This window comes from Hyla sarda, chromosome 2 (genome assembly GCF_029499605.1).
Source record: "Hyla sarda isolate aHylSar1 chromosome 2, aHylSar1.hap1, whole genome shotgun sequence".
In the NCBI taxonomy this organism is placed as follows: Eukaryota; Metazoa; Chordata; class Amphibia; order Anura; family Hylidae; genus Hyla; species Hyla sarda.
In genome coordinates this window covers 500,608,336-500,630,296 of record NC_079190.1, presented here as the reverse complement: position 1 = coordinate 500,630,296, position 21,961 = coordinate 500,608,336, and the positions used below count along the sequence as shown (strand labels likewise).

At 49.0% G+C, this 21,961-nt stretch overlaps 1 protein-coding gene and 1 long non-coding RNA gene across 2 annotated transcripts in view; both read right to left on the bottom strand.

The window, feature by feature from the left end:
- LOC130357211 (gastrula zinc finger protein XlCGF26.1-like) overlaps positions 1-21,961 on the bottom strand; it is a 128,517-nt gene that overhangs the window by 6,018 nt on the left and 100,538 nt on the right. The gene's annotated exons all lie outside the window — the stretch shown is intronic.
- LOC130357236 (uncharacterized) lies at positions 10,485-17,818 on the bottom strand. Its single transcript, XR_008889143.1, has 4 exons — positions 17,716-17,818; positions 13,034-13,528; positions 11,659-12,243; positions 10,485-10,878 (listed from the first exon to the last, which is right to left on the bottom strand). It is a non-coding gene; the product is annotated as an uncharacterized LOC130357236 (long non-coding RNA).

Here is a 21,961-nt window from a genome sequence, read left to right as displayed (position 1 = left end):
GTGGCCTTGGAAGCAGACTGTCCCCTACGACGAGCTTCCGTATGGACGAAAAAGGAATCACACTGACGAAACGAAGAAGTGATGGAGAGATAAGACCGAACAGCCCGAACTACATCCAGCTTGTGTAGTAAGCGCTCCTTAGGATGAGAAGGAGCAGGACAAAAAGATGGGAGGACAATGTCCTCATTGAGATGAAAGGCCGAGACCACCTTAGGCAAAAAGGAAGGATCTGGCCGGAAAACAACCTTGTCCTGGTGGATCACCAGAAACGGAGAACAGCAGGAAAGAGCTGCCAATTCAGACACCCTCCGGATGGAGGTGATAGCAACAAGAAACGCCACTTTCCAAGAAAGGAGGCGGAGAGACACCTCTCTAAGGGGCTCAAAGGGTGCACCCTGGAGGGCACTCAGAACCAAATTCAAGTCCCAAGGGGGAGAGGGTGACCAATAAGGAGGAACAGCGTGCGCCACTCCTTGAAGGAAGGTCCGGACATGAGAATTAGAAGCCAGGGGCCGCTGGAAAAGAACAGCAAGGGCCGAAACCTGACCTTTAAGTGAACTGAGAGACAACCCCAGTTCCAACCCCGACTGTAAACAGGAGAGGAGACGGGGAACTGAGAAGGTTACCGGGGAGAAGTCCTGAGCTTCACACCAACGAAAATAAGACCGCCAAGTACGGTGGTAAATTCTTGCGGAGGAGGGCTTACGAGCCCTGAGCATGGTGTGAATGACTTGGGAAGAGAACCCGCGGGCCCTCAAAACTGCGGTCTCAACTGCCTCGCCGTCAAATGCAGCGACTGTAAATTGGGGTGGCAAAGAGGACCCTGAGAGAGCAGGTCCGGACAGAGCGGAAGGCGCAGTGGAGCGTCGTCCAGGAGCCTGACTACGTCGGTGTACCACAACCTTCGGGGCCAATCTGGAGCTACCAGAATGACGGGGACGTCCTCTGTTTTGAGCTTCCTCAGCACCCTGGGAAGGAGCGGAAGGGGAGGGAACAGATAGGGTAGGGCAAACCCCGCCCAAGGAATCACTAGGGCGTCAACGGCCAGAGCCTGAGGGTCCCGGGACTTGGACACAAAAGGAAGGATCTTCCGATTGTGCCGGGACGCGAAGAGGTCCACGTCTGGAATGCCCCAGAGGCCGCAGAGCTGAGCGAAGACCTCTGGATGTAGAGACCACTCGCCGGGGTCGGGTGAGGACCGACTGAGGAAGTCCGCTTCCCAGTTGAGCACTCCCGGAATGTGAAGCGCTGAAATGGCCGGAACATTGCTTTCCGCCCAGGTGAGAATCTTGGTCACCTCGGCCATGGCTGCAGAGCTGCGAGTGACGCCCTGTCGATCTATGTACGCCACGGCCGTGGCGTTGTCCGACTGAACGTGGACAGGACAGGACTGAAGACAGGACTCCCAATGAAGAAGACAAAGAAGAATCACCCGTAATTCCAATATGTTTATCGGAAGAAGGGTCTCCCGGGGAGACCAGAGTCCCTGAACCGTCCAATCCCTGAACACGCCTCCCCAGCCCGACAGGCTGGCATCCGTTGTAACAACCTGCCAGTGAAGGGGAAGAAATGACCGCCCTTGGATAAGAAGGGGGGGAGCGGAGCCACCAGAGCAGAGACTGACGGACCCTGCGAGGGAGAACAATCTGACGATCGAGGGACAGAGGAGACCTGTTCCATCGAGAGAGAATCGCCAGTTGAAGGGCGCGGTAATGAAACTGGGCAAAGGGTACGGCCTCCATAGTTGCCACCATCCGACCCAGGACTTTCATACAAGTGACGATAGGGAATGAGACCTGGGTCCAAAGGGAGCGGACCCCCGACCGAAGTGCCAGACGTTTGTCCGACGGGAGACAATTCGGGCAGAGGCCGTGTCGAATCGAAGTCCCAGGAAGGTTAGAAACTGGGTAGGACGAAGGACTGACTTGTCCCGGTTGACCATCCACCCGAAGCGATCCAGAGTGTGGAGAGTGACGTCCAGATTCTCCAAAGTCTGGGCTCTGGTTGGAGCCTTGATGAGAAGGTCGTCCAGATAGGGGTATCACCGAGATTCCCCTCGACCGTAACAGGCCCATCACTGGTGCAAGGATCTTTGTAAAGACCCGAGGAGCCATGGGTAGACCAAAGGGGAGGGCTACGAATTGAAAGTGTCCCTCCGGAAGCGCAAAGCGGAGGTACAGATGATGGCCTGGAAATATTGGCCCATGGAGGTAGGCATCCTTGATGTCCACCGATGAAAGGAACTCCCCTTGTTCCAGGGACGCCACCACCGAACGGAGAGATTCCATTCGGAAGTGGCATATAAGAAGGTGACAGTTGAGACCCTTGAGGTCTAGGATTGGTCGCACAGAACAGTCCTTCTTGGGGACCACAAAAAGATTTGAATACAAACCCCGAAACTGTTCCCCTGGAGGAACGGGAACGATAACCCCCTGGAGAAGCAGAGACTGTAGAGGCGCTCGAAATTGCTTCGCCAGAGGAGGAGACCGGGGGGGCCCAGGCTCGAAAAAAAGCGATCCCTCGGAAGGGAGGCAAATTCGATTCGGTAACCGTTGGACACCACGTCCCTGACCCAAGAGTCCTGAATATGTGAGGTCCAGATGTCTCGAAAAAGCAAGAGACGACCTCCCACCCGAGAAGAAACCGCGGGTGGGGGCCCCACTTCATGCAGAAGTGGGTTTGCGGTTGCCTGATTTGGGCGCAAAACGGCTAGACCGGTTGGAGTCCGACTTCCAAGACGGGCGTGCCCGAAACGAGGGAGCCTTCTTGTCCAGCGAGGGCGCCTGTCCGGACCCTTTGCTGGAGCAAGAGGTCCGAAAGGAAAAGGACTTCCTTTGGGAAGTAGGGCGAGCCTTATTTTGACGTAACAAGGAACTCTTACCTCCCGTTGACTCAGAGATAATTTCATCGAGGCGTTTGCCAAAAAGACAGCCACCCGTAAAGGGAAGCTCAGTGAGAGACCTTTTGGATGCAGCATCCGCATTCCAAGCTTTAAGCCACATAGAGCGGCGGAGAGCCGCTAGGTGACCCACAGCAAAGGCAGAACAACGGGCTGACTGCATGGAAGCTGCGCACAGGAAGTCCCCAGCTTTAGAGCATTGGAGAGCCAGAGCAGATAGATCCTCTGGGGGGGATTCCGCTAAGATATCCTGATGGAGCTTTTGGCACCACTCCGACAGAGCCTTGGACACCCATGTCGAGGCGAAGATGGGAAGAAGAGAAGAGACAGCTGCTTCAGAGGCAAACTTTGCTAAGGATTCTACCTTCTTGTCTGTGGGATCCTTGAAGGCAGCGGCATCTGCCAGAGGCAGTGTAGTCGCCTTAGAGATCCGGGAGATTGGTGGATCCACTGAGGGAGGGGAAACCACCTTAGTGACAAAGTCCTTGTCAAATGGATAACGTTCTTGAATCGTCTTGATTCCCGGGAACCTCTTGTCTGGATGTTTCCATGCAGATTCCAGAATGTCGTCAAAGTCAGTGTGAGAGCTGAACCTTTGAGGTGCTGGCTTAGCACGATGAAAGGATATTCCTGGATTGACATCCAAAGATCCTGGGTCCTCTAAGTGAAAGGTGTCTCTTATGGCTGTCACCAATGAGTTCACCGTTGCAATTGAGTTGAAGCGGTCCTCTGAGTCAGATGCAGGCTCGGAAGCCTCGTCCACCAGTTCACCGGGAGAATGTGAACAAGTAGAGGCAGTCCTGGAGGGGGCGACCCTGACCGGGTACGCGGCTCTGGCGTGGCAGAGCGGCGACTCCGAGAACGTCCTCTGGAGGAGCGACGTTTGTGCCCAGTTGACAAGGGGGGGGGGCGGGACCCACGAGGGGAACGCTCACGTCTATCTGAAGACTCAATGGAAGAGTCAGACGAGGCACCCCTAGTACGCTTGTGAGAGCGTGAAGTATGTGGAGACGAGGAGCGGGCCCTCTCAGAGGCCCTGCGCAGGGAAGACCCCTTCAAGGCGGACACCACTTCCCGGGAGGCCTCAGCCACCAAACAGGAGACTTGGGTTAAGTCAGCCATATACTGGGTCAGGAAAGAAACCCAGGCTGGTGGAGCGGCTGAACCCACCGGCACCGAAAGGGCATCAGGGGGTACCACGGGGTCTGGTGGAGCAGTGGACCAGGCAGGGCAAGTGGGCTCGGTAGAGCCAGGCATATTGGTACTACAGTGCTTACAGACAAAATAAGTCACTGACCTTCCAGGTTTCTGTTTAGAGGGAGGAACAGCTCCTGGTACGGACATTATGAGAAAAAAGACAGGAACTTTCTCACCCTAGTCTGTGTCCCCTGGCAGCTGCAGTGAGGAGAACGGCTCCGTGCAGCTAGTGTGAGAAACAGGCCAGCCAATAGTAGACGGGGGCGTGCCTGAAGCAGAGGCACTAACTAGTTGGCCCCCTTCTGACTGAAAATCGTGCCCACGGCGCTGATTGGAGGCTACTTCGCGCCTCTGAAGAGCTCCGACAGCCCTGTGGGCGGAGCTAAAGACAGGCCAAAAAGAAGCTGTAATGGCGCCTGCTCCTTGTCCCAAGCGCACATGTCAGCCGCATATGCGCTTGGGGGAACAGAGCGGGCGGCCAATACGCCGGCAGGACTACCGGAGAAAGTGAAAGTAAGCCGGTGCAGAGAGCGACTGGCCCGTATCAGCGTCGCGGCTGTCAGCCGCATATAAGGCGCTGCGGTAGTAGTCACAGTAACCACACACACAGTGAAAACAGAGTACATGCCCCCTCAGATGCCACTGCTCCCCCAGAATAAAAGTCCAGCCCCAGTATAAGCCAGCCCCATAACCTGAAAATGTGGGCCAAAAACAGGGGGTCTCCAGAGGTCCGCACCTAAGGAGAAAAGGGGGAAGGGGGGGAAGTACTTACCTCAGTCAGAAGAACTTACCTAATGGAGTCTTCAGTGAAGTCTTCAGTCAGCTTTAGTTACCTGCATCACGCCTGGCTGCTATGCTCGAGCGAGGCGAGCAGGGAAATAGGGGGACCCGGACCCATGAGGTACCAACCCAGGCGCTGACCGTTGGCGAGGGGGGGTGAACAGCGCATATACGCAATGTCTGTGCCCCCTTACTCGCAATGGGGAAACAGGGAACCGGAGTCCCTGAGTCCCCACCTGAAAACAGAAAAGAAAAAGGTATTAAAAAAAACTAACACGTCCCTATACTAGGAAAATAAAAAAATCAGAAGACCTGGTCTGGAGAATTCCAGACCATGTCCACCTCCTTCAGACACTAAGCTTAAACTGATTAGCTCAGGGCCTGAAGGCGGGTATATCCTGCTGGGAGGAGCCGACTTTTTTTTTATTACCATATAGTGTCACACCTCCTAGAGACAGCAGCATACACCCCACGGTCTGTGTCCCCCAAGGTTACGATTTTTTCCAGGTATCATTTTAATCGTATGGACCTACAGAATAAAAAAAATAAAAAAAATATATATATAGCGAGTAGAAACGGAAGCCCCCAAAAGGTATAAAAAAAAAAATTTCAATTTTGTCCGACAAATATATATATATTTTTGGGTTTCGCTGTAGATTTTTGGTTAAAAGTGCTGATGTCATTACAAAGTTGAATTGGTGGTGCAAAAAACAAGCCCTCATATGGGTCTGTAGGTGCAAAATTGAAAGCGCTATGATTTTTAAAATGTAAGGAGGAAAAAACTAAAGTGAAAAAACGCTGAGTCCTTAAGGGGTTAATAGATATAATATATACGAGATTTAAAAATGTTCTATTCTAGATGAGCCTGGACTAATGTTGCCTGAAGAGAAAGATCATGTCCAACATCTACCTGATGGTCCAGTGGGATATCCTCCTCTTCCTCTTTACAATACTGGGGATTTAAAAATATAATAATAAATAATAATAATGAGATTTTTTAACACTTACCGTAAAATTTCTCTCGAAGGATCCATTGGGGGACACAGACCGTGGGGACACAGACCGTGGTGTATCTTGCTGTCTCTAGGAGGTGTGACACTATGGTAATAAAAAAAAGTCAGCTCCTCTCTGGTGGATCACCAGGACAAGGTCGTTTTCCGGCCAGACCGTTCCTTTTTACCTAAGGTGGTCTCGGCCTTTCATCTCAATGAGGACATTGTCCTCCCGTCCTTTTGCCCGGCTCCTTCTCATCCTAGGGAGCGCTCCGGACACCCTCCGGATGGAGGTGATAGCCACAAGATACGCCACTTTCCAAGAAAGGAGGCGGAGAGACACCTCTCTAAGGGGCTCAAAGGGTGCACTCTGGAGGGATCTCAGAACCAAATTCAAGTCCCAAGGAGGAGAGGGTGACCGATAAGGAGGAACAGCGTGCACCACTCCTTGCAGGAAGGTCTGGACATGAGGATTAGAAGCCAGGGGCCGCTGGAAAACAACAGTAAGGGCCGAAACCCGACCTTTAAGGGAACTGAGAGACAACCCCAGTTCCAACCCCGACAGCAAAAAGGAGAGAAGATGGGGAACAGAAAAGGTCACCGGGGAGAAGTCCTGAGCTTCACACCAACAAAAGAGCTGCGTGAAGACCTCCGGATGTAGAGACCACTCGCCAGGGTCGGAGGAGGACAGACTGAGGAAGTCCGCTTCCCAGTTGAGCACTCCCGGAATGTGGATCGCCGAAATGGCCGGAACCTTGCTCTCCGCCCAGGAGAGAATTTTGGTTACCTCGGCCATGGCTGCTGAGCTGCGAGTGCCGCCCTGTCGATTTATGTATGCCACGGCCGTGGCGTTGTCCGACTGAACATGGACAGGACGGGACCGAAGACGGGGCTCCCAATGAAGACAAAGAAGAATCGCCCGTAATTCCAATATGTTTATCGGAAGAAGGGTCTCCTGGGGAGACCAGAGTCCCTGAACCGTCCAATCCCTGAACACGCCGCCCCAGCCCGACAGGCTGGCATCCGTCGTAACAACCTGCCAATGAAGTGGAAACCCTTGGAGAAGAAGGGGGGAGCGGAGCCACCAGAGCAGGGACTGACAGACCCTGAGAGGGAGAACAATCTGACGATCGAGGGACAGAGGAGATCTGTTCCATCGAGAGAGAATTGCCAGTTGGAGTGGGCGGTAATGAAACTGGGCAAAAAGGATACGACCTCCATAGTTGCCACCATCCGACCCAGTGCGGATGGAGACTGATCCCTGAGACCGCAGGGAGCGGCCCCTCCCCCGCCCGGAGCGCCAGACGTTTGTCCGGCGGAAGACAAATTCGGGCCATGGCCTTGTCGAATCGAAGCCCCAGAAAGGTTAAAGACTGGGTAGGCCGGAGGACTGACTTGTCCTGGTTGACCAGCCACCCAAAGCGAGTCAGAGTGTGGAGAGTAACGTCCAGATTCTCCAGTCTGGTCTCTGGTTAGAGCCTTGATGAGAAGCTCGTTCAGATAGGGTATCACCGAGATCCCCTTCGACCGTAACAGGCCCATCACTGGCGCAAGGATCTTTGTAAAGACCCGAGGAGCCGTGGCTAGACTGAAGGGGAGGGCAACAAATTGAAAGTGACCCTCCGGAACTGCAAAACGGAGGTACCGATGATGGCCCGATGATGGCAAAGAAACCGCGGGTGGAGGCCTCACTTCATGCAGAAGTGGGTTTGCGGTTGCCTGATTTGGGCACAAAACGGCCAGAGCGGTTGGAGTCCGACTTCCAAGACGGGCGTGCCCGGAACGAGGGAGCCTTTTTGTCCGGCAAGGGCGCCTGTCCGGACCCCTTAGTGGGGCCAGAGGTCCGAAAGGAAAAAGGACTTCCTTTGGGAAGAAGGGCGAGCCTTATTTTGAGGTAACAAGGAACTCTTACCTCCCGTTGCCTCAGAGATAATCTCATCGAGGCGTTTGCCAAAAAGACGGCCGCCCGTAACGGGAAGCTCAGTGAGAGACCTTTTGGAGGCGTCATCTGCATTCCAAGCTTTAAGCCACATAGAGCGGCGGAGGGCTGCTAGGTGACCCACAGCAAAGGCAGAACAACGGGCTGACTGCATGGAAGCTGCGCATAGAAAGTCCCCAGCCTTGGCGCATCGGAGAGCCAAAGCAGATAGGTCCTCAGGGGAGGATCCCGCTAAGACATCCTGATGGAGCTGTTGGCACCACTCTGACAGGGCCTTGGAGACCCATGTCGAGGCGAAGATGGGAAGAAGAGAAGAGCCAGCTGCTTCAGAAGCGAACTTCGCTAAAGATTCCACCTTCTTGTCCGCTTGATCCTTGAACGCAGCGGCATCTGCCAGAGGCAGTGTAGTCGCCTTAGAGATCCAGGAGATTGGTGGATCCACTGAGGGAGGGGAAGCCACCTTAGCGACAAAGTCCTTGTCAAATGGATAACGCTCTTGAATTGTCTTGACTCCCGGGAATCTCTTGTCTGGATGTTTCCATGCGGATTCCAGAATGTTGTCAAAGTCAGCGTGAGAGCTGAACCTTTGAGGTGCTGGCTTAGTACGATGAAAGGATACTCCTGGATTGACATCCGAAGATCCTGGGTCCTCCAAGTGAAAGGTGTCTCTTATGGCTGTCACCAATGAGTTCACCGTAGCAATTGAGTCCGAGCGGTCCTCTGGGTCAGATGCCGGTTCGGAAGCCTCGTCCACCAGTTCACCAGGGGAATGAGAATGAGTAGAGGCAGTCCTGGAGGGGGGCGATGAAGATCGGTTACGCGGCTCTGGCGTGGCGGAGCGGCGACTCCGAGTACATCCTCTGGAAGAGTGACGTTTGTGCCCAGATGATAGGGAGGGGCGGGACCCGCGAGGGGAACGCTCACGTCTATCCAAAGACTCAATGGAAGAGTCCGACGAGGCACCCCTAGCACGCTTGTGCGAGCATGAAGTATGAGGAGACGAAGAGCAGGCCCTCTCAGAGGTCCTGCGCCGGGAAGACCCCTTCAAGGCGGACACCATTTCCCGAGAGGCCTCAGCCACCGAACAGGAGACTTGGGTCAAGTCAGCCATATACTGGGTCAGGGAAGAAACCCAAGCTGGAGGAGCGGCTGAACCCACCGGGACCGAAGGGGCATCAGGGGGCACCAGAGGGTCTGGGGGAGCAGCGGAGCAGGCATCTTGGTATGACAGTGCTTACAGGCATAGTAAGTCACTGAACTCCCAGGTTACTGATTAGAGGGAGGAACAGCCCTGGGTACGGACATAATGGGGTAAAAAAGAAGACAGGTACTTTCTCACCCAGATCTGTGTCCCCTGGCAGCTGCAGTGAGGAGAACTAGCTCCGTGCAGCCAGAGAGACCTAACAAGCCAGCCAATAGGGAGGGAGGGGTGTGTCTGGAACAAGGCACACAGTAACTAACTCATACCCAAGAAAATCGCGCCCACAGCGCTGATAGGGCGCTGCTTCGCGCCTCTGAGAGCTCCCAGCCCAGTGGGCGGAGCCCCAGACGGCCGAAGAAGAACTGTCATGGCGCCCGCTCCTTGTCCCGAGCGCACCTGCCTAGCTGTATATGCGCTCGGGGGAACAGAGCAGGCAGCCAGAACGCCGGCAGCGGCTGCCGGCGAAAGTGAAAGTAAGCCGGCGCAGAAGCGCCCGGCTCATAACAGCGCCGCGGCTTGCAGCAGCGAATAGGGCGCAATCATAAGAAGGAAGCCGGCGCTGAAGTGCCCGACCCGAAGCAGCGCCGAGGCTGACAGCCGCCCATAAAGCGATGAGTAGTTGCACCAATACACACACAATAATAAAGTGTTCATACCACATGCCCCCCAAAAGTAAGGTGCCTTATAAAAATATGCCCCCTCATGTCGCTGCTCCCCCAGCATAAGTGCAGCCCCTGTAAAGTCAAGCCCCATACACTGAAGGTGGGCCAAAACAGGGGGTCTCCAGAGGTTGCGAGTCCATACCTATGGGAAAAAGGGGGAAAGTACTTACCTCAGTCAGAAAAACTTACCTAATGGAGTCTTCAGTCAGCTTTGTTGTCCCTGCATCACGCCTGGCTGCTATGCGCGAGCGAGGCGAGCAGAGAAAAAAGGGGGACCCGGACCCATGAGGTACCACCCAGACGCTGACCGTTGGCGAGAGGGGGTTAACAGCGCATATACGCAATGTCTGTGCCCCCTTACTCGCAATGGGGAAACAGTGAACCGCAGTTCCTGAGTCCCCACCTGAAAACGGAAAAGAAAGGGAATAAAAAACTAACACGTCCCTATACTAGGAAAATAAAAAGACAGAAGACCTGGACTGGAGAATCCAGCCCATGTCCACCTCCTTCAGACACTAAGCTTAAACTGATTAGGCTCAGAGCCTGAAGGCGGGTATATCCTGCTGGGAGGAGCTGACTTTTTTATTACCATAGTGTCACATCTCCTAGAGACAGCAAGATACACCCACTGTCTGTGTCCCCACGGTCTGTGTCCCCCAATGGAGCCGATGAGAAAATAATAATATATAAGGGATATAAAAATGTTCTATTCTAGATGAGGCTGAAGTCCTGGACTAATGTTCTGTGAAGAGAAAGATCATGTCCAACATCTACCTGATGGTCCAGTGGGATATCCTCCTCTTCCTCTTTACAATCCTGGGGATATAGAGGACGGGGACACCTCTCGGGGGGATTTATACTACTGGATCCATCTATAGGAAATAAACACAGTGACTGAATCCATTGTTATATGTGATGATCAGATGATGGGGGAATCTAGGAGATCCACAAACCTGCTCTCTCCTCTTACCTGGTGATGTGAGGGACTGGTGATCCTCCATCATGACCTGATCCTTGTACAGATCCTTGTGTACCTGATGGTCCAGTGGGATATCCTCCTCTTCCTCTTTACAGTCCGGGGGATATAGAGGATGGGGACACCTCTCGGGTGGATTTATACTCTCACCATTCTCTGACACTGATCGGGGTTCCTCCAGTTCTCTCCTCGTTCCTCCAGAACTTTCCTGCACGGATCCAACATTAAGGACCTGAGGAGAAAAGAAGAAGAAGAAGGTATGAACTAGGGGAGATCCTCTCATGTGGTGATCAGACAGGATGGAATATTAATGGAATATTTTACACATCAAATGCGGGGCCCAAAAACTGATCTGTATATTCTAGATGAGGCTGCAATAATGTTGTGTAAAAATAAAAATAAATTATGGGGAGATTTATCAAAACCTGAGCAGAGGAAGAGCGGAGCAGTGGCCATAACAACCAGATTACTGCTTTCATTTTAAAGAGGCCTGTGAGAAATGAAAGAAGCGATCTGATTGGTTGCTATGGAAAACTGCACCACTCTTCCCCCAGTGAGTGCATCGCAGAGGATGGCAAGCCCGCTGAGAGCCCCTGCACCTGAGCCTGCTGGCCAGGTAAATAGAATAACAGAGGGAGAAGGGAAGGTGAAAAATGAAGTGGCACAAGTGGATAATAAATGGGTGAGGATCAGACACAGGGAGAATAAAGTGGAGATAAAATGGCACAGAGGTGATAAGGGGGGGGGGGAAGAAATAGCACAGGGGGGTGGTAAATAGACAGTGATGAATTTGCACAGAGGGTAATAAAGGGGAATTAAATGGCACAGAGGGGGCAAGGGGAAATTATTTGGCACAAGGGAAATAAAGTGGCATGGGGTGGGTGGATTTCAGAGGGGGTGCGATGATGTGGCCGGCGGATGTACAGAAGCAGTAGACATGATCTACAGGGGAGAACTTTACATTTATCCAGGATGAATCTTTATTGCCAAGTGCACAGAGGACGACATTTACCACAATATTTTATGGACCCAGAAACAATTTATATCCACAACCGACCAGAACCGACACCAGATGATATAGAGGATATACTGCACTGCTGGAGGAGATTAGTAGAAGCTTCATTATATTCATCTATAGGGGATTTGTAGATATCTTCATCTACCTGATGGTCCAGTGGGATATCCTCCTCTTCCTCTTTACAGTCCTGGGGATATAGAGGACGGGGACATCTCTCTGGGGGATTTATACTACTGGATCCATCTATAGGAAATAAACACAGTGACTGAATCCATTGTTATATGTGATGATCAGATGATGGGGGAATCTAGGAGATCCACAAACCTGCTCTCTCCTCTTACCTGGTGATGTGAGGGACTGGTGATCCTCCATCATGACCTGATCCTTGTACAGATCCTTGTGTACCTGATGGTCCAGTGGGATATCCTCCTCTTCCTCTTTACAGTCCGGGGGATATAGAGGATGGGGACACCTCTCGGGTGGATTTATACTCTCACCATTCTCTGACACTGATCGGGGTTCCTCCAGTTCTCTCCTCGTTCCTCCAGAACTTTCCTGCACGGATCCAACATTAAGGACCTGAGGAGAAAAGAAGAAGAAGAAGAAGAAGAAGGTATGAACCAGGGAAGATCCTCTCATGTGGTGATCAGACAGGATAGAATATTAATGAAATATTTTACACATCAACTCCGGTGCCCAAAAACTGATCTGTATATTCTAGATGAGGCTGCAATAATGTTGTGTAAAAATAAAAATAAATTATGGGGAGATTTATCAAAACCTGAGCAGAGGAAGAGCGGAGCAGTGGCCATAACAACCAGATTACTGCTTTCATTTTAAAGAGGCCTGTGAGAAATGAAAGAAGCGATCTGATTGGTTGCTATGGAAAACTGCACCACTCTTCCCCCAGTGAGTGCATCGCAGAGGATGGCAAGCCCGCTGAGAGCCCCTGCACCTGAGCCTGCTGGCCAGGTAAATAGAATAACAGAGGGAGAAGGGAAGGTGAAAAATGAAGTGGCACAAGTGGATAATAAATGGGTGAGGATCAGACACAGGGAGAATAAAGTGGAGATAAAATGGCACAGAGGTGATAAGGGGGGGGGGGGAAGAAATAGCACAGGGGGGTGGTAAATAGACAGTGATGAATTTGCACAGAGGGTAATAAAGGGGAATTAAATGGCACAGAGGGGGCAAGGGGAAATTATTTGGCACAAGGGAAATAAAGTGGCATGGGGTGGGTGGATTTCAGAGGGGGTGCGATGATGTGGCCGGCGGATGTACAGAAGCAGTAGACATGATCTACAGGGGAGAACTTTACATTTATCCAGGATGAATCTTTATTGCCAAGTGCACAGAGGACGACATTTACCACAATATTTTATGGACCCAGAAACAATTTATATCCACAACCGACCAGAACCGACACCAGATGATATAGAGGATTTACTGCACTGCTGGGGGAGATTAGTAGAAGCTTCATTATATTCATCTATAGGGGATTTGTAGATATCTTCATCTACCTGATGGTCCAGTGGGATATCCTCCTCTTCCTCTTTACAATCCTGGGGATATAGAGGACGGGGACATCTCTCTGGGGGATTTATACTACTGGATCCATCTATAGGAAATAAACACAGTGACTGAATCCATTGTTATATGTGATGATCAGATGATGGGGGAATCTAGGAGATCCACAAACCTGCTCTCTCCTCTTACCTGGTGATGTGAGGGACTGGTGATCCTCCATCATGACCTGATCCTTGTACAGATCCTTGTGTCCTAATAAATACTCCCACTCCTCCATGGAGAAATAGACAGTGACATCCTGACACCTTATAGAATCCTTCACCTTTCCACCTTTGACCTATATTATTTATATGTAAATGAGAGTTAGTTTCTGTAGGATGAGGTCATATATCCTTATAGTCATCTGGTTTCTGTTTTGTCCATCCTTATTGGGTCATTTACTAAAATAACCATTGTCCTTTAAAGGGAACGTGTCCTTTAAAGGGAAATATTAATAAAATTTTGATGTAACATTAGTTAAAGGGGTACTCCGGTGAAAACCTTTTTTCTTTTAAATCAACTGGTGGCAGAAAGTTAAACATATTTGTAAATTACTTCTATTAAAAAATCTTAATCCTTCCTGTACTTATTAGCTGCTGAATACTACAGAGGAAATTCTTTTCTTTTTGGAATGCTCTCTGATGACATCACGAGCACAGTTCTCTCTGCTGACGTTATTATAATAATAATAATGCTTTATTTATTGTTGTCCTTAGTGGGATTTGAACCCAAGTCCCCAGCACTGCAAGGCAACAGTGCTAACCACTGAGCCACCATGCTGCCCTTAGCATACATCTGCTATGCATGGTTGCTAAAATGGACAGAGATGTCAGCAGAGAGCACTGTGCTCGTGATGTCATCAGTGTTCCAAAAAGAAAGGAATTTCCTCTGTAGCATTCAGCAGCTAATAAGTACTGGAAGGATTAAGATTTTTTAATAGAAGTAATTTACAAATATGTTTAACTTTCTGCCACCAGTTGATTTAAAAGAAAAAAGGTTTTCACCGGAGTACCCCTTTAAGTAAATTTGTGTATTTAATGTATGTGTAATGTATTTTACATTTTATTCATTTATAATGTTTGTACTGGGAGCTGCCATTGCCAAGAGCGTCTGTGATGACGTCACTTACCGACACCTTCACAGATGCTCTTCGGCACTCACTGGTCATAGGAATGTGAAGACGGAGAAGGTCTCATAGAAGATCATTATGGACTGAAATGTTGTGTTCTGCTCAGTTCATATATGTCGTGTCTGTCATGTACGTCATGTTATGAACAAAGCAAGTGTCCGAAACAAGAGGGACCACACAGCCATCACACGTTCCGGCGGTCCCACACAGACATCACAGGTTCCGGCGGTCCCACACAGCCATCACAGGTTCCGGCAGTCCCACACAGCCATAACAGGTTCCGGGGTCCCACACAGCCATCACAGGTTCCGGGGGTCCCACACAGCCATCACAGGTTCCGGCGGTCCCACACAGCCATCACAGGTTCCGGCGGTCCCACACAGCCATCACAGGTTCCGGCGGTCCCACACAGCCATCACAGGTTCCGGCGGTCCCACACAGCCATCACAGGTTCCGGCGGTCCCACACAGCCATCACAGGTTCCGGCGGTCCCACACAGCCATCACAGGTTCCGGCTCCAGTGTCCACAGGCCACATTACAAGAACAATTTTTGGGGAAAATTGTGGCAAAAATGGCGCGGTTTTACCGCGATTTCGAAAAATCGTGGGAAAACTGCGCCATTTTTGCCACGATTTTTCAAAAAAAAAAAATTCTTGTAATGTGACCTGTAGGTGACCTGTGGACCCCGGAGGAGGGAAAGTGACCCCACTGGGGCCACAACATGTGGACACACTGCTTGTTTATTTATCATTAATCCATTAAGGCAGTGTTTCCCAACCAGGGAGCCTCCAGCTGTTGCAAAACTACAACTTCCGGACAGCTAAAGACTGTCCGGGCATGCTGGGTGTTGTAGTTTTGCAACAGCTGGAGGCACACTGGTTGGTAAACACTGAGATAGATAGACAGACAGATCAGTGTTTTCCTACCATGGTGCCTCCAGCTGTTGCAAAACTACAGTCCAGGCATTCTGGGAGTTGTAGTTTTGCAACAGCTGGAGACACCCTGGTTGGAAAACACTATCTACCTATCGATCTATCCATCCCACAGGGTGCCTCCAGCTGTTGCAAAACTACAACTCCCAGCATACCTCAACAGTCAAAGGCCCAGGAGTTGTAGTTTTTTTAGTTTTGCAACATCTGGAGGCACCCTGGTTGGTAAAAAGATATTCATGTCCTATCTATCATCTATCTATCTACTGTAACTATCTCATATGTATCTCATATCTATCCATTTAATATATTTCTATCTATCCATCTAATATCTATCTATCTCTCATATCTATCTATCTCATATCTATCTAATATCTATCTCTCTCATATCTATCTATCTATCTCATATCTATCTATCTATTTCATATCTATCTCTCTCTCATATCTATCTCTCATATCTATCTCATATCTATCTATCTATCTCATATCTATCTCATATCTATCTATCTATCTCATATCTATCTATCTCTCTCTCATATCTATCTCTCATATCTATCTATCTCTCATATCTATCTCATCTCTCTCATATGTATCTCTCTCTCTCTCATATCTATCTATCTCATATCTATCTCTCTCTCTCATATCTATCTCTCTCTCTCTCTCTCATATCTATCTATCTCATATCTATCTCTCTCTCATATCTATCTCATATCTATCTATCTATCTCTCTCATATCTATCTCTCTCTCTCATATCTATCTCTCTCTCTCTCATATCTATCTCTCTCTCTCTCTCTCTCTCTCTCTCTCATATCTATCTATCTCATATCTATCTCTCTCTCTCATATCTATCTCATATCTATCTATCTATCTCTCTCTCTCATATCTATCTCTCTCTCATATCTATCTCTCTCTCTCTCTCATATCTATCTATCTCATATCTATCTCTCTCTCTCTCTCTCTCTCATATCTATCTCTCTCTCTCTCTCTCTCATATCTATCTCTCTCTCATATCTATCTCTCTCTCATCTATCTCTCTCTCTCTCATATCTATCTATCTCTCATATCTATCTATCTCTCTCTCTCTCATATCTATCTCATCTCTCTCTCTCTCTCTCATATCTATCTATCTCTCTCTCTCTCATATCTATCTCATCTCTCTCTCTCTCTCATATCTATCTATCTCTCTCATATCTATCTCTCTCTCTCTCTCATATCTATCTATCTCATATCTATCTCTCTCTCTCATATCTCTCTCTCTCTCTCTCATATCTATCTATCTCTCTCATATCTATCTCTCTCTCTCTCTCATATCTATCTATCTCATATCTATCTCTCTCTCTCATATCTATCTCTCTCTCTCTCTCATATCTATCTCTCTCTCTCATATCTATCTCATATCTATCTATCTATCTCATATCTATCTATCTATCTATCTCTCTCTCTCATATCTATCTATCTCTCTCTCATATCTATCTATCTCATATCTATCTCTCTCTCTCTCATATCTATCTATCTCATATCTATCTATCTATCTATCTATCTCATATCTATCTCTCTCTCTCTCTCATATCTATCTATCTATCTCATATCTATCTATCTATCTCTCTCTCTCTCTCATATCTATCTATCTATCTCTCTCTCATATCTATCTATCTCTCTCTCTCATATCTATCTCTCTCTCATATCTATCTCTCTCTCGTCTATCTATCTCTCTCTCTCATATCTATCTATCTATCTCTCTCTCATATCTATCTATCTCTCTCTCTCTCATATCTATCTATCTCTCTCTCTCTCATATCTATCTATCTCTCTCTCTCTCATATCTATCTCTCTCTCATATCTATCTCTCTCTCGTCTATCTCTCTCTCTCTCTCATATCTATCTCTCTCTCATCTATCTCTCTCTCTCTCATATCTATCTCATATCTATCTCTCTCTCATCTATCTCTCTCTCATCTATCTCTCATATCTATCTCATATCTATCTCTCTCTCTCATATCTATCTATCTCATATTTATCTCCTACCTGAACAATTGATGTATGGGGGGGGGGGGGGGGGGCACGTTCTTTGCACAGGGGCCCTATGCCAGTGGTCTTCAAACTGTGGCCCTCCAGATGTTACAAAACTACAATTCCCAGCATGCCCGGACAGCCGTTGGCTGTCCGGGCATGCTGGGAGTTGTAGTTTTGCAACATCTGGAGGGCCACAGTTTGAAGCCCGCTACCCTATGCTGTCTGTGTCCGCCCCTGCAATAAATGACTGTGATCCGCACATCACAATACATAATAGTGTAATACAAATCTCCCAATCAGGGGGATAATACTATATACAAAGCAGATGTAGTGTTATTGTAGACAGATAGAAAGTGCAGGCGGGGGGTATACAGGTATAAAGGAGGGCTCCGCTCTGAGGACATCCCACTCACCCTATGTCCTCCTATTCCACAGCCATCAGGGGTATAGACAAGTGTGCAGAGAAGATTCCGGACTCTGCTATTAGGATTGTTACTGAACACTTCCTGTCACATGATCTCTGTTTGATCATGTGACTCCTGCACAGACTCAGTGACTCAGTGAATCTAGAGTTCCCATAGTAACTGTGGGCAGGAGAAGAAGAAGAATAAACTTCCCTCCGCCCTCTCCAGCGCTGTATACTAGAACCATTTATACACTTATTCATCCGCCATTCACTCATATAACTTGTTATTCCACAATTGGCCCCACCAGGTATTGCAACATCTGAGGGGCCACAGTTTTGGAGAACACTACATGGTGGTATCCAAACTGTGCCACTCCAGCTGTTGCATTACTACAACTCCCAGCATGCCCTTCGGCATGCATGCTGGGAGTTGTAGTTTGCAACAGCTGGAGGCACACTGTTACCTAGTGTTTCCCAACCAGTGTGCCCTCAGCTGTGGAAAAACTACAATTGTAGTTTTGCATTGTAGCATTGCTGGAGAGCCATTGACTGTCCAAGCATGCTGGGAGCTTTGCAACAGCTGGAGGCACCCTGTTTGGGAAACACTGGCGTAGGGTATTTTTGGTGGAGGAGGCAAGCGCCATGCTTGTATCTGGGTCCGCCCTCATGCAAATCCCTAATTTAGGCCTCAAATGCGCTTGGAGCTCTCACCCTCCGGAGCCCTGTCATATTTCATGACAACAGTTTAGGGCCACATATGGGGTATTTCCGTACTCGAGTGAAATTGCGTTATACATTTTGGGGGCTTTTTCTCCTATCACCCTTTATAAAAAAAAAAGAAAGGTTGAGGGCTGCACCAGCATGTTAGTTTAACCCCTTCATGACCCAGCCCATTTTCACCTTCATGACCTGGGCATTTTTTGCACATCTGACCACTGTCACTTTAAACATTAATAACTCTGGGATGCTTTTACTTATCATTCTGATTCCGAGATTGTTTTTTCGTGACATTCTACTTTATGTTATTGGTAACATTTCACTGATATTTGTATCGTTTCTTGGTAAAAAATCTAAAAATTTCATGAAAATTTTGAAAATTTAGCATTTTTCTAACTTTGAAAGTCTCTGCTTGAAAGGAAAATGGATATTCGAAATAAATTACATATTGATTCACATATACAATATGTCTACTTTATGTTTGCATCATAAAATTGACAAGTTTTTACTTTTGGAAGACACCAGAGGGATTCAAAGTTCCGCAGCAATTTTCCAATTTTTCTCAAGATTTTCAAAATCGTACTTTTTCAGGGCCCAGTTCAGGTTGGAAGTGGATTTTAAGGGTCTTCATATTAGAAATACCCCATAAATGACCCCATTATAAAAACTGCACCCCCCAAAGTATTCAAAATGACATTCAGTAAGTGTTTAATCCCTTTAGGTGTTTCACAGAAATAGCAGCAAAGTGAAGGAGAAAATTCTAAATCTTCATTTTTTACACTCGCATGTTCTTGTAGACCCAATTTTTGAATTTTTACAAGGGGGAAAAGGAGAGAAATCACCCTAAAATTTGTAACCCAATTTCTCTCGAGTAAGGAAATACCTCATATGCGTATGCAAAGTGTTCGGCGGGCGCAGTAGAGGGCTCAGAAGGGAAGGAGCGACAATGGGATTTTGGAGAGTGAGTTTTTCTGAAAGGGTTTTTGGGGGGCATGTCCCATTTAGGAAGCCCCTATGGTGCCAGAACAGTGGACCCCCCCCACATGTGACCCCATTTTGTAGTGTAGTGTAGGTGTAGTTTAGGTGTAGTGTAGTGTGGTGTAGTGTAGGTGTAGTGTTTGGTGCTTTTACTGTAGTGTAGTGTAGTAATGTAGTGTAGTGTAGGTGCAGTATACTGTAGTGAAGGTGTAGTGTAGTGTAGGTGTAGTGTAGTGTGGTGTAGTGTAGTGTTTGGTGCTTTTACTGTAGTGTAGTGTAGTAATGTAGTGTAGTGTAGGTGCAGTATACTGTAGTGAAGGTGTAGTGTAGTGTAGTGTAGGTGTAGTGTAGTGTGGTGTAGTGTAGTGTTTGGTGCTTTTACTGTAGTGTAGTGTAGTGTAGGTGCAGTATACTGTAGTGAAGGTGTAGTGTAGTGTAGGTGTAGTGTAGTGTGGTGTAGTGTAGTGTTTGGTGCTTTTACCGTAGTGTAGTGTAGTAATGTAGTGTAGTGTAGGTGCAGTATACTGTAGTGAAGGTGTAGTGTAGTAGTGTAGTGTAGTGTAGGTGTAGTGTAGTGTTTGGTGCTTTTACTGTAGTGTAGTGTAGGTGCAGTATACTGTAGTGAAGGTGTAGTGTAGTGTAGGTGTAGTGTAGCTGTAGGACATGAGGAGGGTCCCTACCTGCCTCCTGGTGTCCAATCGCCGAATGACTGCTCATGCCTGAGATCCAGGCATGAGCAGTCAAGCGGCAGAATCATTGATCAATGGTTTCCTATGAGAAACCATTGATCAATGTAAAAGATCAGTGTGTGCAGTGTTATAGTCCCTATGGGAGCTATAACATTGCAAAAAAAATGTAAAAAAAAAAGTTAATAAAGGTCATTTAACCCCTTCCCTAATAAAAGTTTGAATCACCCCCCTTTTGCCATTAAAAAAAAAAACTGTGTAAATAAAAATAAACATATATGGTATCACCGCGTGCGGAAATATCCGAATTATAAAAATATATTGTTCATTAAAGCGCACGGTCAATGGCGTACTTGCCGCCGCTGAGAATGGTCGCCTGACTACGGCGCTCCGTCCCTCATGACCGCATAATCTGCTGAATTAGCTATTCCCAGCCCTTAGCCCCATGACGAGAGGCACCCACCGGCGTCGGAAGAACCTGCCGACAGTTCCCCCTGCTCAGACTTACACGGGAGGGATTGCTCGGTTCCTCAGCAGGTCTACCCCCTGAGCTCCGGCCTCCCAGCCAACATCCCCGGTTCCTGCGCGCTGCCTACGCTCGCGCTCGGTGGGAGCGGTGGCCATTCCAAGGACCCGTACCGCTACAGTACTGCCTGAGCCATGCCCGGGAGCTTGGAAAGGCTTACCTGCCTGCCCTCTGTTGCTCTCCCCGGATCTGGACCCTGGTGAGCGGTCCGGTGCTGCCGTGCGCTCCTCGCCTCCCCTCTCCCCGACTTAGTCTACTGAGAGGCCGCAGGCACAACTGCCGGAGACCCCCGCTCTGGATCCCACTGCCTCCAGAACACTGCAGGAGTGTGAAGACCTCTCTCTGCAGTCTCAGGAACTGGATCCTTGCACCAGGTTTGCTATTGCTGGGGACCCCTCTCTTGTTCTTAGGGGCTACTCTGCCATAAGGGCCCATCCTGCTCCCAGTGTGCCCCCTTCCTCTCCTAAGTGCACTGTTGGGGCCTCCCCTGCCCTCTCTGTGGCTCCAGAACTTTCCCCTGCTTTGGTGGATGATTGGACCCCTGTACCCCCGGCATCTTCCCTCGGTGTCCCTCACAAGTAGCAGAGACTCATGTCAACTCATAAGCCCTTTAGGGGACCCCCTGGGGTGGTGCCCCTCAGGGGCCCCCCTCCGTGCTTGGCTCCCCGCGTACCCCCCGCCCTGCTTGTGGCGAGGGTCTGGACTTGGACCTAGAAAGCTCGGGGATACCTGCCTCTGCATTGCATGGACTTTAGCCAACTACTCTCTCATCTCCCCTCCAAGGAAGATTTTAAGGTCCTGGTTACAGAAGTTAAAGATGCATGCCGGGCTGAAATTGCTCTGATGCGCCAAGACCTCCAACATGTCTCTCAAAGGGTGGATGATTTAGAGGAGGCCCATGATTCCACAAGGTCCTATATTGGAAAGATTCAAGGCTCCATGTCTGCTCAAACTGACTGTCTTAATGATCTACACTCTCATGTGGAGAACTTAGATAACAGGGGCAGGCGTAATAACATCCGTGTACGTGGACTCCCTGAGGCTACCCAAACTGAAGACCTGCATGTTGTCACGATTCGGCTGGCAGGAGGTGGATCCTCTGTGCCAGAGAGGGATTGGCGTGGACCGTGCTAGTGGACCGGTTCTAAGTTACTACTGGTATTCACCAGAGCCCGCCGCAAAGCGGGATGGTCTTGCAGCGGCGGTAGTAACCAGGTCGTATCCACTAGCAACGGCTCAACCTCTCTGACTGCTGAAGATAGGCGCGGTACAAGGGAGTAGACAAGAGCAAGGTCGGACGTAGCAGAAGGTCGGGGCTGGCAGCAAGGATCGTAGTCAGGGGCAAC